General features: G+C 31.1%; 1 protein-coding gene across 1 annotated transcript in view; it reads right to left on the bottom strand.

Annotated features, from left to right (window-relative positions):
- The window catches only part of LOC146536383 (atrial natriuretic peptide receptor 1-like), an 85,341-nt gene extending 72,434 nt beyond the window's left edge, over window positions 1–12,907 (bottom strand). Inside the window, exon 1 of the mRNA XM_085190026.1 lies at window positions 12,714–12,907. The gene's annotated coding sequence lies outside the window, so the exon portion shown is untranslated. The remainder of the gene's footprint in view (window positions 1–12,713) is intronic.
- Window positions 12,908–16,751: the final 3,844 nt, after the last annotated feature.

The following is a 16,751-nucleotide window of genomic DNA, read 5'->3' as shown; positions in this document are numbered from 1 at the left end:
TCATATGCAACTTAATGCATCTCATAAACTTTAAATTGGAAACTAAATTAATATTTTCTTTATATCAATATGCTACTAATATATAACAAAATTACTGCTATCGATTGTGGGTTCGATTCTCACTCAGAGAAATTAATTATTTTCATTTCTCCATTCTGATAACAAGATAATACGCAACTATTGATGCTGCCTTTCATTCGCAGTTGGGTAAGGTCTTACTATATACACTGTGGATATGGGTTCGATTCCCAAATATAGAATTTAGAAACTGTTACATTCTCAACTATGAATAAAGAATAGAGTGTCCAGTTATATACAATATATACTGTTTAGTATGGAAAATGCAAGAATATATGAAAATAGTATGAAAAATCGTTACAAGTTCAATCTCCATTACAATATGAATATACTTAATATCTACACCTTCCAATTATTAATTAAAGACTAAGATTTTTTATATCATATATGTAAGAATTCAAAGAAAGTAAAGTCATTACTCTCTTTTTTACCGTACAATCTCCGTCATGAGTTCTCTACATAACGTGAGATTGGCGAAGTGATTGGTGCTCAACTGGCACGCTCGAAGCGCCATTAATTAAGAACTGAACTGAACTTATATTAAGCTTTACACAGAGACGAAAATAACATAAATATTTTAAAATATCAATCAATATTCTTCAATTAATCAACGTCAATCAAACGCAAATTTATGATTTCGGTTTCAACCAGTAATTATTGTATATCAATCTATTTTTACTCTAAATGTTTATAGCTGAAAAATATTAACATAAATTATAGTGCAGGCAAAAATATATCTGTATTATACATTATTGGGGCCAGACATGGCGCAGGGGCACAAGCGTGCGACTGTAAACGCGACAGGTTATGGGTTCGATTCCCACTCGAGGCAGTAAATTATATAATTTTCCTCGCTTTGGTAACGTAGCGTTGAATTCTGTCATTCAAGACACAATGTCTCCAGAATTTGGCGGAAAGTAGGGAACTCTACACTAGGTTTCCAGGTTCCCTCTGTCTACCCTGCATTGTGCGGGATACAATGGGAAAAAATCATGGGGAAATATCAGTTCTAGATGAGAGAGGAGGTTGTATTGCTTAAGTATTCAATAAAATTAATCAATTGTAGCTGTTTGAATGGTTTTTTTGAGAATAAGAAAAAAATAACAAAAAAAGGAATAATAGAGAAAATTAATAGCGAAAACTATAATTCTTTTCTCAATATGGCTATTACAGATTGTTATGTACTAAGTTGGCACGTCTATAGGTTATAAATAAAGAACCAAGCTGAGTTTTAAGCCAAAATATTTTTATATAAACATCGATCATTTTACTTAAAATATACGCTGTCTACATAAAGATATTGATGCAGTTTTAATTTATTACAGTAGACCACATTCCACGTTGAGTTCCGCCACTCAACACGTAATGTCTCCATAATTCGGCAGCAAGTGTGTAAAGGAGTGTTCTAATATTAGTTCCCGCATACATCAGGGTAGGCACAGGGAACCTCGTATTAAAAAACTCCGTTGCCAATTTTCCGCCAAATTCTGTAGAGACACCAGAGCGAAGAAAGGGAAATATAAATTCCTCAAGTGGGGATTGAACCCACCACCAGTGGCGCTTACAGTCACACTTAGTGGTCCTGTGCCAAGACTGGCCTCTATTTATTATTATTATACTTTATTTATTACTATTAATATTATTCAACTACGATTTCGCTTAAGACAATGTAAATTATTAAATACAATTATGCATTCTAAACCACATAGCGGACATAACGTAGTACAAGTTATTTATAGAACTTAATGATCTGTCACAGATAAATATTATAATTAATGCAATAAAACTGTAAATAACACATTTAATTACTATAATTTGTGCTAATTAACAATTAATTAAGGTTGTCATGGTGAAGTTGGCACGTGTCTTGGAGATAACGTTCAAGTGGGTTCATGTTTCAAAAGATAAATATATGTATATGTGATATTTATATTTATATGACTAAGCACGGCGTTAAGCCCCGCCACAATGTTGTGGAAGTTTGCATTGATGACGAATTTGGCTTTTGCTTTTGGGTTTTACTGGTGTCGACCCTGTCATACGGGAGCAGTGGAAAATTTAGTATTTTAAAAGAAGAATGAAAGACAGGTGAATTCTGTGAAGATGTGATCTCTTCATAGAATACAAAATGGCAGGTACTAGCGAAGATGTCACTGTGAGAACGAAGAACGTGGGTATGTCAGAGAATGAGTGATAAAAAAAATGACAAAAGATATTTATGAAGAGTGAGGGGGAATAGAGGGAGGGGGAGTTGGGGGGGGTGAAATAACTAATTTCTTCTTTTTCTTTCCCTCGCTCGGGTAAGGAATCTCAAAAAAAATATCTAGCAATAATTGACATTTCTTCTGAAACGATGTGCACAAAGGGTAAAATAAATTGTTATCCAAAACTCCATGTGACAGAATAAGTATGTATGTATAGAACATGAACGATTTTACACCCTCGCGGTACGTGATCTTGCATTTGTATTAGGACTTCAATTTTTTCATTACTTTTTCAGAAAACGTGTTTACATTTTACATGGTAAAAGAATGTACTTTTTTACGTACGTTTTACGTACGTAAGTACGTTTTTTATTTTTTAAACTAGATTTAAAATATTATTAATTAATATGCTTATTTCTCTCTACAGCGTTTCTTTTGCGTAACACTGTATCCCGCACTTACCATGGTAACCAAAAGGGACATGGGAACGTAGTTTTAAGATACTCCAATACTTCCCAGATACACCTTTCTCTTCTCACTGGCTAATTATGCGGGCGTGTTGAGTGGCGAAACTCAACATTCAGTCTTTGCCTCGTTACTAGAACAAGGCAATGAAAATATTAAATATTTTATCTATTTGAGTGGGAATCAAACCTACCACCGTATCGTTTATAGCCACACGCCTACGAGTCTTGCACCTCGACGAACTCATATACATTTTTGATCATTATTGTGTAATTCTCTCTGTCTTTAGGCAAAGAAGATTACAAAAAATATATTTTCAAATACACATTAAAATTTAATTTAATACACATATTTTAAGTAAACATTTTAATAAATATTATAATATAAAGTATGTAACCCACCAAAGTAGAAATTCCACCAAAACTAACATTTTAAATATACGACACTATATGAGGAAGGTATTTCACGAGTAATATTTAAAAGAACCTTACAATTTTAGGGCAACGGCCCCTTTTATATGCCGCTACAATATACATTTAACGATGAACGTAAACAGTTTTTTCATGCTTTTATATTGTTATATGGCGATCGTAAATTGTATGAACCGCAAATATCACAACGTGGAATTTTTCAGGCATTTTTCGGATTGTAAATAAGAATGATACCTTGCATGTCATGTAAAATTGGATATAAAGATAGGTTTTTAATTAAAACACTAAACATTTTTTACATACCACGGCGTTTAACTACGCCTCTCAACACACAATGTCTAGAGACATGACCGGAGCATGGGGCACGTGTCTTAGCACTTGGTTCCCTTTGCCTCCCCTGCTACGTGCTGAATACAGGGCTAGGTTACTAAAATCAATCACAATCTATATACATATAAGTCAATGCCTTTGAGGCTTTAGTCTTGATAGTGATGAGGAAAATTCGAAGAATTGCGACCCGTTGAAAAAGATAGCTAAGATTAGAAGAACAATTATATTCTTTTTTTTTTATTTTTCAAGTCATTTATTTTTTTGTTTTTGCAAGTCGTTTCCATCAACAGTATTGTTTTTTCCTTATATGGGAAACTTTGTTCCTTATATGGGAAATTAGGTGTTTTTCCATAAAAAAAATGTTTTCTATGACACATACTCCCACTTCGCCATAATGGTGTCAGTTATTAACAGAAAAATAAAGTATAGCCTACTAAATCTTGTCTTGTAAAATAATCCTTATTTCCAAATAATAGGAAAAGTCATCCTGACATGGGATAGAACAGGAATGCAATAAGGCCCGAAGCCAAACTAATTCCTACTTTTACTTCAGTTTCTTTGTTAACTCGATACTCGTATAGCTTCAATATGGATAATTGAACGACGTAGAAAAATAGTCCTTTTTGGATATGTATTTAATAGAATTATATATCTTCTAAGGTAATTATAATTATTTGCGATTTAGTAAGGAAATTAAAGAATTAATTAATTTCCTCAAATGGGAATCAAACCCAGTACCCGCTTGCAGTTGGACGCTTGTAGCCCAGCACCACCAGTGGTCGCCATTTAACTTAATTATTGGTATTTCGTTAGCTAACTCCTATAAGCTTCTATCATTTGGTAAAATCTGTGGTTCCTTTGACATTACCGTCTATTTCGGCTCAATTAAAAGCAATATACATTTTTCAATTATTTAATTATTTTTTTTAGTATCACGCTATATCCCGCACATAGCAGGGTAAACAGGGTAAGCAGGGAACGTAATGCTAAGACACTCCGTTCACCATTATCCGAATTCTAATTACGAATTGTGGAGGCATTTTCCTCGACACCAGAGCTAAGAAATGAAATTATTAAATTTATCTTTTCCTAGGGTGGAAATCGAACTCACAACCCGTCGCGTTTCCAGTCACATTTTGTGCCCCTACGCTGCTATTGGGAATTTTCTATAGTATCTATTTATATAGATGAAAATAGAGTATTAATAATAAGAGTGTAGTAATTTAGACTAACTTTCATAATAAAAAATTGAAATTACTTCGAAATCGTTCAATTTCGTTTGTAAATTTCAATCTACGGGATACACGCCCCATAAAACAAACCCCATAAATAACTATACGTTATGAATAAGAACAATAAAAATGGTATTAGTGTTTACGATAGAGATGATGGTTTCTGGCGTACTTGCCAAGAAATGAATGTCATGGCTACCGCTTTTATGTCATATCGACAGTTATTTTGAACCAAATTGTAGTATTTGATGAAGGCAATATTGAATTCTGAAGAGAATTTCCGCCCAAATGAACCGGAAAGTACTTCAGTATCTCAATCAACTTCCGGGTTATCTATGATTTTGGATATTACCTTTTTATTTATCTATATAAAAAAGGATATAACTTACGTAACTTTATTTTTTAGTTCTATTTATATATCATTAATTATCTTATAACATGACAAGAACGACGAACTTAACTAGTAACTTTTTTAGAGACGCAGGTTCAAATCTTGCAAAGTTCAAATAACAAAAAATAACATTCTTCATTTAAGACATTTCCGTTCCCCACTTTAGAGCCAGGAAATAAAAATATCTAAAATTTCCTCGAGTGGGAATCGAACCCACTTCCGAAGCATTTCCACGACGTCCTAACTAACTAGAATAATAAATTCTTAACCACGACTACTAAGTAACTATTACTACCGCATTATTAGATCATCTAATGCGTCATTATTATATGAGAACAAAAGATTATTATCGATGACTATAATATATCAATCAATACAATCTATGAATTAGTATGAAAATCATGTAATGTTGCCAGTTAATGTTTAGTATTTGTCTAATTAAATTATTTTATTATTAGAGGCCATCGTGGAGCAGGGGCACAAGTGTGGGTTCGATCCCCACTCGAGGGAATGAATTGTTATCTATATATATAAAAGGACTTGTCCTCACTGACTGAGGTAAGACGCACGCACAGCCGTAACCGCTGTGCGTAGAAACGTTAAATTTGGACAAAAGTTTACTTTCATAATCTGGACATCCACTAAGAAGGGATTTTGAAAAATTTTAACTCTAAAGGGGTGAAATAAGGGTTGAAAGTTTGTATGGAAAAAAAACTAAATCGGCACCGATTCTTATAAAATTTGAAATTTAGATTTTTAAAAGTATTTAATTGAACACGTGTTTCATCGTTTTCTAGAATTCTCCCCCTAAGGGTGCAAATAAGGGGTTGAAAGTTTGTATAGGTTTTTTTTAAATCGTCACCAATTTTCATAAAATTTGAAATTCAGACTCTTAAACGTAAAAATAAGGGGTTGAAAGTTTGTATGGAAAAATCTTTAAATCGCCACCGATTTTTATAAAATTTGAAATTTAAACTCTTAAAAATATTTTATTGAACACATGTTTCGTGGTTTATTAGAATTCACCCCTAAATAAGTAAGCGAAGTTGCACGCGTCCGCTAGTTTATGAATATTTTCATTTTTTTGCTCTGACACCAAGGCAAAAGTCCGGTGTTGAGTTACGCCACGCAATGGCTTGAAAAATTCAGCGGAAAGTGGGGAACGGAGTCTTAGCACTAGGTTCCCTCTGCCTACCTTACTTTATGCAGGATAGGTACAGTCTAAAGCTGATTAAATGTTATTTTCTTTATTTCTCATGTAACCAGAGGGAACCTAGTGTGTTGTTAACTTTATGTTTATTCATATAACATGTGGATTGGAGCTAATATAATCTATATTTGAAATTTCATAATAATTTTCTCAACGGCAAGATTTATCCAGATCGAATATCCATCTCAAGCATCTCTTGAGACGTTGCTGTAATAGGCGATATTATATTAACATTTTTTTTTCTTTATATTAATAAATTGCCTTTGATATATTTCTTTTATAAATATGGTAAAATACTAATACTTGCCTGAATACAATAATCAAAATTTATATACGAATTGATATGGTTGCCAGTTTTTTTTAAATTGGTACGGTTGCCTTTGCACTACCTACTCTTATCAACATTGAAAAATTTTTTAGATTCCATTTTGCCTTTAGGAAGCCATTTCTTTTGCTTGGAACTGTAAAATTCACCTTTTTTCATTCTTCCTATTTTCGGTTATAACAGAAGAGGTTTATATAGAAAAGAAATTAACTCAATTTAGAATTTTAAATTAATAATAAAAAGAGAAATAATCGAGAAGCAGTGTTACATCATCTATATGACTGTAATCACTTGGAGAAATAAATAAGATTTAGTGCAGCGTTAAGCTCCGTCGTTGAAGAAGAAATATCTGGAATTCAGGTGGTACTTGCAAAAAATATTATAATATAAATAACTCTTATTACGCGCAATTCTTTCTCAAATTTTCGTTATTTAATATAATAAACTTTACTATGAAAGTTGTCATTTCGAAACGAGATCTGCCTCCAGAGTAAATAATAAGTCAAACAACTCTTAATGACGTTTGTTATTTGCTTTGTACCGTTTCATACTCAAATAAGTAAGGACTTTGTTGAAATTATCCTTTTATGGAGAGATTTTGTAAATTATTATTTACTTAGATAGAATTTTAGTGTGGAATAATAATATTGTCACTATGGCACAGTAATTTTTTAGAGGTTTTAGAGTACCTATTTTGGTAAAATTAATAGTGATAAATAGTGTTCGTTTACAGAAAAAAAACGTTTAAAAGTATAACAATCAACATACCAAGATAACAAAAGACAGAAAAATGCAAATTTTCTAAATTTCCAAGAAAATTACATTATAATCTCTTATAACACTTTCTGCTCTTTTTAATAAGTATTCTATAAGGTGAAGATATAAAAAATATGATCTATAATAAACTTATTGATTTTTTTGACTAATTATATTTTTTTGTAGAATCTCCAAAATAGACTCAGGATATGGACTCAGCAATATTTATTAAAATATATATATATATATATATATATATGTACAGCTTCACGCTCTATCCCGCACACAACAGGATAGGCAGAGGGAACCTGGTGCAAAGACACTCCGTTCCCCATTTTTCACGAAATGAAAATATAAATTTAAGCCTCTTTAAAGTATAAAATTCTTGTAATATTTGTAATACTAAATGAAATAAAAATTCAATATAAAATTATTAAATTTAAAGTTAAACATGAACACATATTACATTTTCCTTGTAAGAACGTCGCGTTCAACGAGTCGTTCAGTCGAGATATGACTGTATCCTATATATCTCTTTTAATACGTGTTCCTAGCACTTTATATATTAAATTTATATATATTTATATTATTTTCACAGTACATATATGTTTTACAACTGTAAATAAATTTATAATTATAAAATATAATATTATGTAAGAAAAATCTTGTCGTGAGGGCTGTAGGGTTATTACATTACCTACTTTGAAGATATTATTTCATTTGTTGGTATACCAAAATGCACGAGCAAAATGAAGCGAAGCGAGTAAAAATTGAGCTTCCTTAGTTGTTTTACTACACATTTAAATGTCTTATTTTTAGTGTTACTTTTTTTGGCAGAGGGATCTAGTGTTAAAACACTCCACTCCCCATTCTGCGCCGAATTTTAGAGGAATTGCAAGGGATTGAAAATATAATAAATATTTAATTTCCTCGAGTGGAAATCGAACTCACAACCTGTCGTATATAAAGTCAGATGCTTCAGCCCTTGCGCTACGACTGGTGACTGGTAACTGAGTGTTACTTTTTTATTTTCTTTTAATTTACTCCAAATACGTAAACGATTTACTTGATATATTATACAACTTTCAATTTTATTAATTAAACTTACAACTGATACCGTTATCTTAAACATTGCCAGTATTTTAAAATGTATTAATTAACAATTACGCCCTATATTTTTACTAGTTGCCCATTTAAGGCGCGCAGAGTCACAAGCGTGTGACTAATGAAAAAAGAAATAAAAATGCGGCGTTGAGTTACGCCACTGAAGTCATTTATAAATCCTTACTTACGTATATCAATTTTCATTGATAAACCTACAAATTCACTAAATAAAGTGAAAAAAAAACTATTACTAGTAATAATATTAGATATCTATAAAAGCATCTATTTCAATGATGGTAACAGACGAAAAATTCCTTATACAAAGAGAGAAACTAAATTGTCGACCAACAAATATGCAATGTAACCGAAGTAAATCCAGTAAAATCGACGACCCGTGACTAAACTCATAACCAAAGATTTATTTCGCTTGAAATAATGTAAGTTATTATATTTTATTTTTTGCAATAAATTTTTTTATAACTAATTCCTAATATAGTAAAAAAAATGTCACCAGCAATACCGCCTTCCTTCTTTACTTCCAAACGATTTACATCAAAGACAGCAACGAGCTTAGAAAGATTTTTTTGTATCCTAAAGAAAATTTACAACGAGTTTACTAAAAAAATATAATTCTTAAACTCGTTATATCAGTATCCAAAATAAAAAAATATTGAAAAACATGATAAGCATTTAATTTTTTTCTCAGTATTCCACGGATTTACTGTATGTCTTGGACCTCCGACCCCTGTGTAGATTTAAGAGGCCTCTTTAGGCCCAATTCACAATTATTTTCCTAGTGCCTCTTTCAAAGTATATTATAGAAATGAACTATTATATAGTTCTATAGTTTTAAATATTCCTAGATCTAAAACCACGTACAAATCAAAGCTATTCCTAGTCATTTTCTCAGCGAAATTCGAAGCCGCAACGACCGCACACAAAGCCGAACACTTTCAATACCACGTATATATTATAAAAAAGTAAATGGAAACAATTTATATGTAAAGTAAACGTCTAAGTAAGTAATATATTTATCTGCATACTAAATTGAATAAAAGATAAGGTGAGATAAGCTTAAGTTATAACTTAATAGCTTTCATATGTATTTTGGAGATAACAATTTATGGGTTATCGTGGCACAGTTGTGACAAGTATCAATGAACATGATAATTATGGGTTCGATTATATACTTATTTAGAGCAATTTATTGGTTTTTTTTTTTAAATCTTTTTAACACTTTTTCGCACATAGCATTCGCACTTTCGAGTATTTTTATTTTCAAGCGCAAATTTAAAAAAAGAATAACATTAGCCATACGTTCTTACAGAGAGTTTTCTCCCCCGCACACAGCAGGGTAGGAAGAGGGGACCTAGTGTTAAGGCACTCATTTCCCGACTTTCTGCCGAATTCAGCAGGCATTGCGTGTTAAGTGGCAGAACTCAACGCCGCGCTTTGCCTCTACACCAGAGAATATAAACGTAAATAAATATATAACTTCCGAGTGAGGATCGAACTTACAACCGTCGCGTTACAGTCACAACCTTTTGGACGGCCTCAAGCTTTCTTATAGAGCTACTTTGATTTTTTTTTTAATGCTACAAAAATAACAAAGTTCAGTATTGGATTCCGCAATTTAACACGCAGAGAAAACTCTCTACTTACCCTAGTATAAACAGATAAATATTTTTATGAACTATTATTATTTCCTATCAAAAATTCATTGGAAGCGAGGAACATCTTAACACTAGGTTCCTTTTGGTGAATAAATTAAATAAGTAAATTTTATTCATATCCCGGAAAAGCCAAGAAAAACAATGCTAGTACAAAAAGAACATTCACGTTTCTGAAAAGTGTTTGTCACAACCACCTCTACGTTAGAAGACAATGAAATAATTAGTTCCACGATTTAACTTGGCCTTTTAAACTAACTACAAACGTTTATTTTTGGAACAAACCAGTGTTAGTTATGGTATATATATTTGATGTTTTCTTTACATTACCTTCTGTTTGTGTATTTAGGGGGTTCCTTTAGATTCCTAATGTGAAACGTATTTTTTTTTTTAAATAAACTAACCTCTTTAAAATTTACCGGAAACTAGCAAATTCATATGTAGATTACAATTGATAAGCCTATTGGTATATGATAAGGAATATGTAAGTTTTAATATTTTTACTTTTCGCTTCAAGGTATACAGGGGAAACCTGGTAAGTTAGTGTTAAGACACTCTGTTTACTATTAAGACACAAAATATACATTTTTATTTTCTACGTTTTTATGAAACGAAACTTACATAAATTAAAATATCGATTTTATAGAAAATCTAATTTTAAACGTTTGACAATCTAGCTAATGATATAAAAAATACAATAAACAAACTTAATAAGAAATTATTTTATAAAAATAACTTATTAAATATATTGCGGTCAATTTTGCAAACCAAATTTTAAATTTTACCTTTTGATATAGGCATAAGCAAATTCTCTTATTGCTTTAAGAGGTTAAATGCCTTATTAACTTAAATTACCGTAAAATGCTACCTGAGTTCTAAGCCTCGTTATCGAAATTAGCATATAAATAAGATTAAAATTATTAATCATTAATTCCATTCGGGCCATTCGTGGAAAACAAGCGTGTTACGGTAAACACGACAGATTGCGGGTTCGATTCCCATTCGAGGAGATGAAATATTTTGTTTATGATACGGAACCCTAAAAATCAGTTTACCATTACTTAACTTTACTTAACTGCGTCACAATTACCATATTTTGAATGTATCTAGCATAATTAGGTATATGTTAATAAAATATTATTTATATTTAGTTTTTACTTGCAATTCGCGTTGTTGTACAAAAACCAGCAAGATTTCCTCGAATACTCTACCGGTAATAAAAATGTTCTTGTCTACACTCGCATACATTATAAGTATGTAGATAAGATTAGAATTTTAAATGAATTAATTTGATATATGTATGTATTAAACATATGTATGTATAATATACTCGTATATAAATATAAAAATAAAATATATTTAATATAAAAAAAAGAAAATTATCATAGAGTCGACTCTTTTATTTTATATCTACAAAACATTTTGAAAATTAACGTTTGGTAGGTATATGAAATTTTATTTTGCATTTTCTTGTATCTAAGTTGAAAATACATCCGCTATAGTATATATTTTATTCCTCTCATATCCAAAAAAGTGTATTTTTAAATATATTTATTAATAGATTAATAATATATATTTTTTTAATTTATCCTTTCCCCACTTTCCACCCAATTTTTCAAATTTATAGTGTCGTTTAGTGGACCTTAAAGCCACTATTTGCTTTATTCATGAAATCTTCGTTTACCAGAACGAAAATATAAAGTAAATTCAATTTCCCGAATGGGAATCGAACCTGTAACCGTCACATTTAAAATCAAACGCTTTACCACTGTACCACGACGGCCTACAGTATTAAGTTTTCAATATAAAATGAATGACAACTAAAAGTATATATACGAGAATACAAGTATAAGCAAAAGTAATTCAATTACCAATCGACATTTTCGATAATATAATTGATATGGGATATTAAGAGGCGTTTGGTTAATGGAATCTGTCATAAAAACGTTAAAAAGCTATAGAGACGATATTGATTAATGTTGTAATCTGAATACTGGAAATTTGACAAAACAAGTGTAATATGGCTTTTTTTTGTTAATTTCTTTCAGCTTCACGCATTCACGCATTCTGCGTGTAGCAGGGTAGGCTGGGGAAGTTTAGTGTTAAGACGCTACGCTCCCCACTTTCCGCTGAATTCTGAAGTTATTGTGTGTTAGGTGGCGGAACTGAACGCCGCGTTATTTATAGTTTCATCAATAAAATTATGTTTGTTTCAATTTGCACTCGTTTTTATAAGTACCTACCTAATTGTTTAATCAAATGTATAAAGAACAAAAATTATAATAACTAATATACTATTATTTTGTTGAATCAAAATTATATAAAAAATATTATTAATAACACACTGTAACTACGCTATTAGCTATAGCAACAGTAAATGTCGAAACAAAGTAAAATATTTAACTTCCAATATACATATGATAATTTACCGATATCCAGAAATAGATTTGAATACATGAAAATTTACATTATAATCAACACGGCAGCCATTCGTTTAAACAGCTGATTTTTTCAAACCTCATATATAAATAACGATCAACACCATCAGAATCCAAGGATTATTATATGGAAAAATACACAATCTTTTCACACAAACACACACAAAAAGCACAAATTCTATTTTATTTCTAAATTTTTAATATGCATAACACTTTTTTTGGCACTTATACGGATGCGAAAGAGCGAATTTTTACACGAAAGACGTGCAGCCTCACCGCTAGCTCAATAGTTACTAACTTTTGTATGGCGTTGAGTGGTAGACCCTAGACTAGTCGGGACTCATATTTGAAATATTATATTTAAAATATATTTTTACGATGGAATTTTAATTTATTAAATATTTATATATTTATTGATATTATCTTTAAATTTGTGTTGTAAGTGTTGAATGGCGGAACTTAACGCCACACCTTGAATATCAAATATTTCATTTACTGAGTTACAACCTGTTGTATTTACAGTTGCACTAGTGCAAATTGCGAAATAAACAGATTTTGGTCTATTATCTTATATTCGAGCTCTTCGAGCTATTCTTCTCAGATTTAACGGTTTTTAAATGCAAATTAGGTTAGGTTATAAACTTTTAAATTTAAAAATGCCTTACCCAATCTAACCTGGACTTAAAACCCGCTAAAACTGTAGCTGCAGTTAGTACGTATTTTGTAAGTAAAGAAATGCAAATTTCCGTCCTTTCCTCAAAATAAAATCAGCTTCACGCACGCTTATATCCCGCACACAGCAGAGTAGGCAGCGGGAACCTAGTGTTAAAACTCTCTTACTCTCTTTCTGCCTAATTCTGGAGACATTGCGTGTTGAGTGGCGGAACTCAACGCCACGCTTTGCCTCGACACTAGAACGAAGAAATGGAAATATAAACGTAGATCAATATTTCACTTCCTCGAGTGGGGATCGAACCCACAACCGTCGCGTTACAGTGACACCCTTGTGCCGCTGCGCTTCCTTATATATACATATATTACTGGCTGTGCATTTGGTATTTTATAGAGCCTAGGCTAAGTATAAAATAAAAAATATTTCATACATTACCCTCACGTTTTTGATAAGAATATAATTATTTTATAATTTTCCCGCGAGTGTGGATCGAAGCCATTGCCATATAATCTAGGCTATTGACGCTATTCTACTACGTCATTGTATGTTTTATTAATGTTTGTATTTAGTTGAGTAAGTAGAGACGAGAGAGAGAGTATTTTGTGATATATGTCCTCTAAAATTATCTTCTCAAAATTAGTTTTATATGATTTTATTAAAAAACATATAAAAAAACTTATTATGCATACGTTTCATTTCTTTTTGTGATTATTGACTTTTTTATTGGTAATTGTTATTTTTATATACGAGCTGGCATTTTTATGGCTATGCAAGTCTACGAATTCGAATATTATATTAAGTTATTAATCTAGGAAGTTAGCAATATAAATGCAGAATAAATTAAAAAATTCTAATAATCTAATACCCTTGACTAAAACTTAGGCTAAGAATACAAATATTATAAGAATTTCTTACGTTTACTTCCCGTTCTTTTTATTATTATTTTTTATTTAAAGAGTGACATGTAAAACAACCTTCTGAGAAAAAAATAAGTATTCCTCTGATATTCGAATATATTATACAAAAGCGACCCGCTCGCTTGAATTATACAATTATTTAGCTGCTAATCTAAATCTGAATTTTCATAACCAAAACTTAGCTCGTTAGCTCATTAGGAATACCCTTAATGAATTGTAGCGTTTGTTTTTTTCTCTTGAGATTCCTTTCTCACTGGTTGGGTGATGGTTGATGAGTGTTTATGAGGCACCCCTGGGAATATTTTACCTACCATCTCATATCCACCCTCTGGATATCATCACGATTTAGGCATATTCAAATGTTTTTTTTATTTTTCTAGATTAAGTTCCATTACTCAATATAATATTCATTCTGTTATACCCTTATGTTTATATTTTATACTGTAGTTTCATCATCATCATCATCAACAGCCATCTTTTGTCCACTGCTGGACATAGGCCTTCCCCAATTTTCGCCACCAGACTCGATCAGCTCTTTGGACCCATTCGCTTCCGGCCAATCTCTTTATGTCGTCGGCCCATCTGATAGGGGTCGTCCCACCGGTTGATTTGTACGGGGTCTCCACTCTTTGACACGTCTGCCCCAGCGGCCGTCTCTACGACAGATATGCCCAGCCCATTGCCACTTCAGCTTACTGAAGTTTACTAAGTACATATTCGATTGTATGTATTTATCCCGCAAATTATAACATAAAATAAACAAAAAACACTGGCAACATATAATACGGTCTGCAAAAAACCGTATTTCCGTAACATTACATATTTAATTATCGTTCATATTGCAGAGCATAGAATGTTAAATAATTTGAACGAGTTTTATTAAATAATTTATTGCTCCTAAGAATTATTAACCACTTGGAACGTAGAATGATTTTTGGTACGAAAAATATTGAAACCATATTTTGTTAGTTAAGTTCCCAAATTTCTATCTATATGTTTAACTCAATGTGAAAATACGGAGAGTTTATTAGCAAGTCACTCTGTCACCCCTATCTTCTCTTTTATGTATTTTTACAAGGACGCGACAGGTTGTGGGTTCGATTTCCACTCGAAAAAATGAAATAATTAATATTTTCATTTCTTCGCTCAGCATTTTTCTCTAGCCAAATCTTAAAAAAACATTATTAAATATAAATATCTATAATTTATTAAAAATAAGTGTTCCGTTAGACAAATCTCAGTTACTTCATTCTAGCGCATTTAATTAATAGGAATTTAATCTTACAAATTAATTATAACAAATTACTCTATTTTTCCTGAAGTATTAGAATGCAACAGGAAATTTAATTATTTTAGCTTCTCGCCAAGTTTGTAGATAAAAGAATATTTGTAGCAGGAAAAAATAGACCTCGATATTCCAGCTTCACGCTGTATCCCGCACACATCAGAGCAGGCAGAGGGAACTTAGTGTTACGACACTCCGTTCCTCAGTTTGATAAGATATGAACGCATACTCACTAACTCTAGTTTACCAATTGTTATATATTGTACTTCCTGTTAACCTACAATCCGGAAATTAGTTTGAAATCGTTTTTTTTTAATAAAAACTGTGTTAAAAATAATTTTAAATCGGAAAAAATGAAAATATAATAAATAGTTGATATTTTTTCTAGTTATATTTTAAATATTTCTTATATAAATATTAATTAATGAATAGTCTGTTTTTATTTGTCACACCATTGTTCTACTATTTTAAGTATTACAAAATAAATCATTGTTCTATTTATAGAGGGTCACGGGTTGTGCCCTCTGCCACGACTGGCTTCTATTTCTTTATTAGATTCATTTTTTTTTAAATTATATTACTTTATTTTTTTTAATATACTTTTATTAAATTAGTTAATCAATTTTACATTTTTAAATATAAATTATTATAAAAAAGATACATTTAAAAATATAAAAAAACATAAATATATATATATATATATATTTATTATTATTATTCTCTCACGTATCCAAGAAGACAGGATATAAGAATCAAGTACTGAAACACTCCATTCTATATTTTCTGCCTATCCTAAATACATTACATGAGTCACAACCTACCTAACTAACTAACTAAGAAACAACAATTATTATACACAAAGACTATAGAACTATAAGATTATACGGCTAAATTAATAATTGATGTTTTTATGATTAATTTTTTGTATATATAATCACTAAAAACCTAGGTTAGCATACCTTATTATTGTGACCCAAACGTCAAGTAACTTAGATTTGGTTCCAACAAAGCGTGGGTAGCGGGAACCTGTGTAATATGTCCATATTAAACAACAGACGCCCAGGCCCTAGAGTGACGTAACCCATTTCACTCACTGAACCGTTTCATTTCCGATCCCACCTAAATACGTTTGCACAGTAAGGACTGGGATCAAACAATGGACCAATCTTTTGAGGGCGTTGTTATGTTAGGGTTGATTAAAGAAAGCTTAATAGATATATATAATTATATATATTTATTTAC

The sequence above is a fragment of the Heliconius melpomene genome, chromosome 9, assembly GCF_056956725.1.
Source record: "Heliconius melpomene rosina isolate 202511_hmr_F chromosome 9, ASM5695672v1, whole genome shotgun sequence".
NCBI classification, from domain to species: Eukaryota; Metazoa; Arthropoda; class Insecta; order Lepidoptera; family Nymphalidae; genus Heliconius; species Heliconius melpomene.
This window is presented reverse-complemented; position numbering and strand designations above follow the sequence as displayed.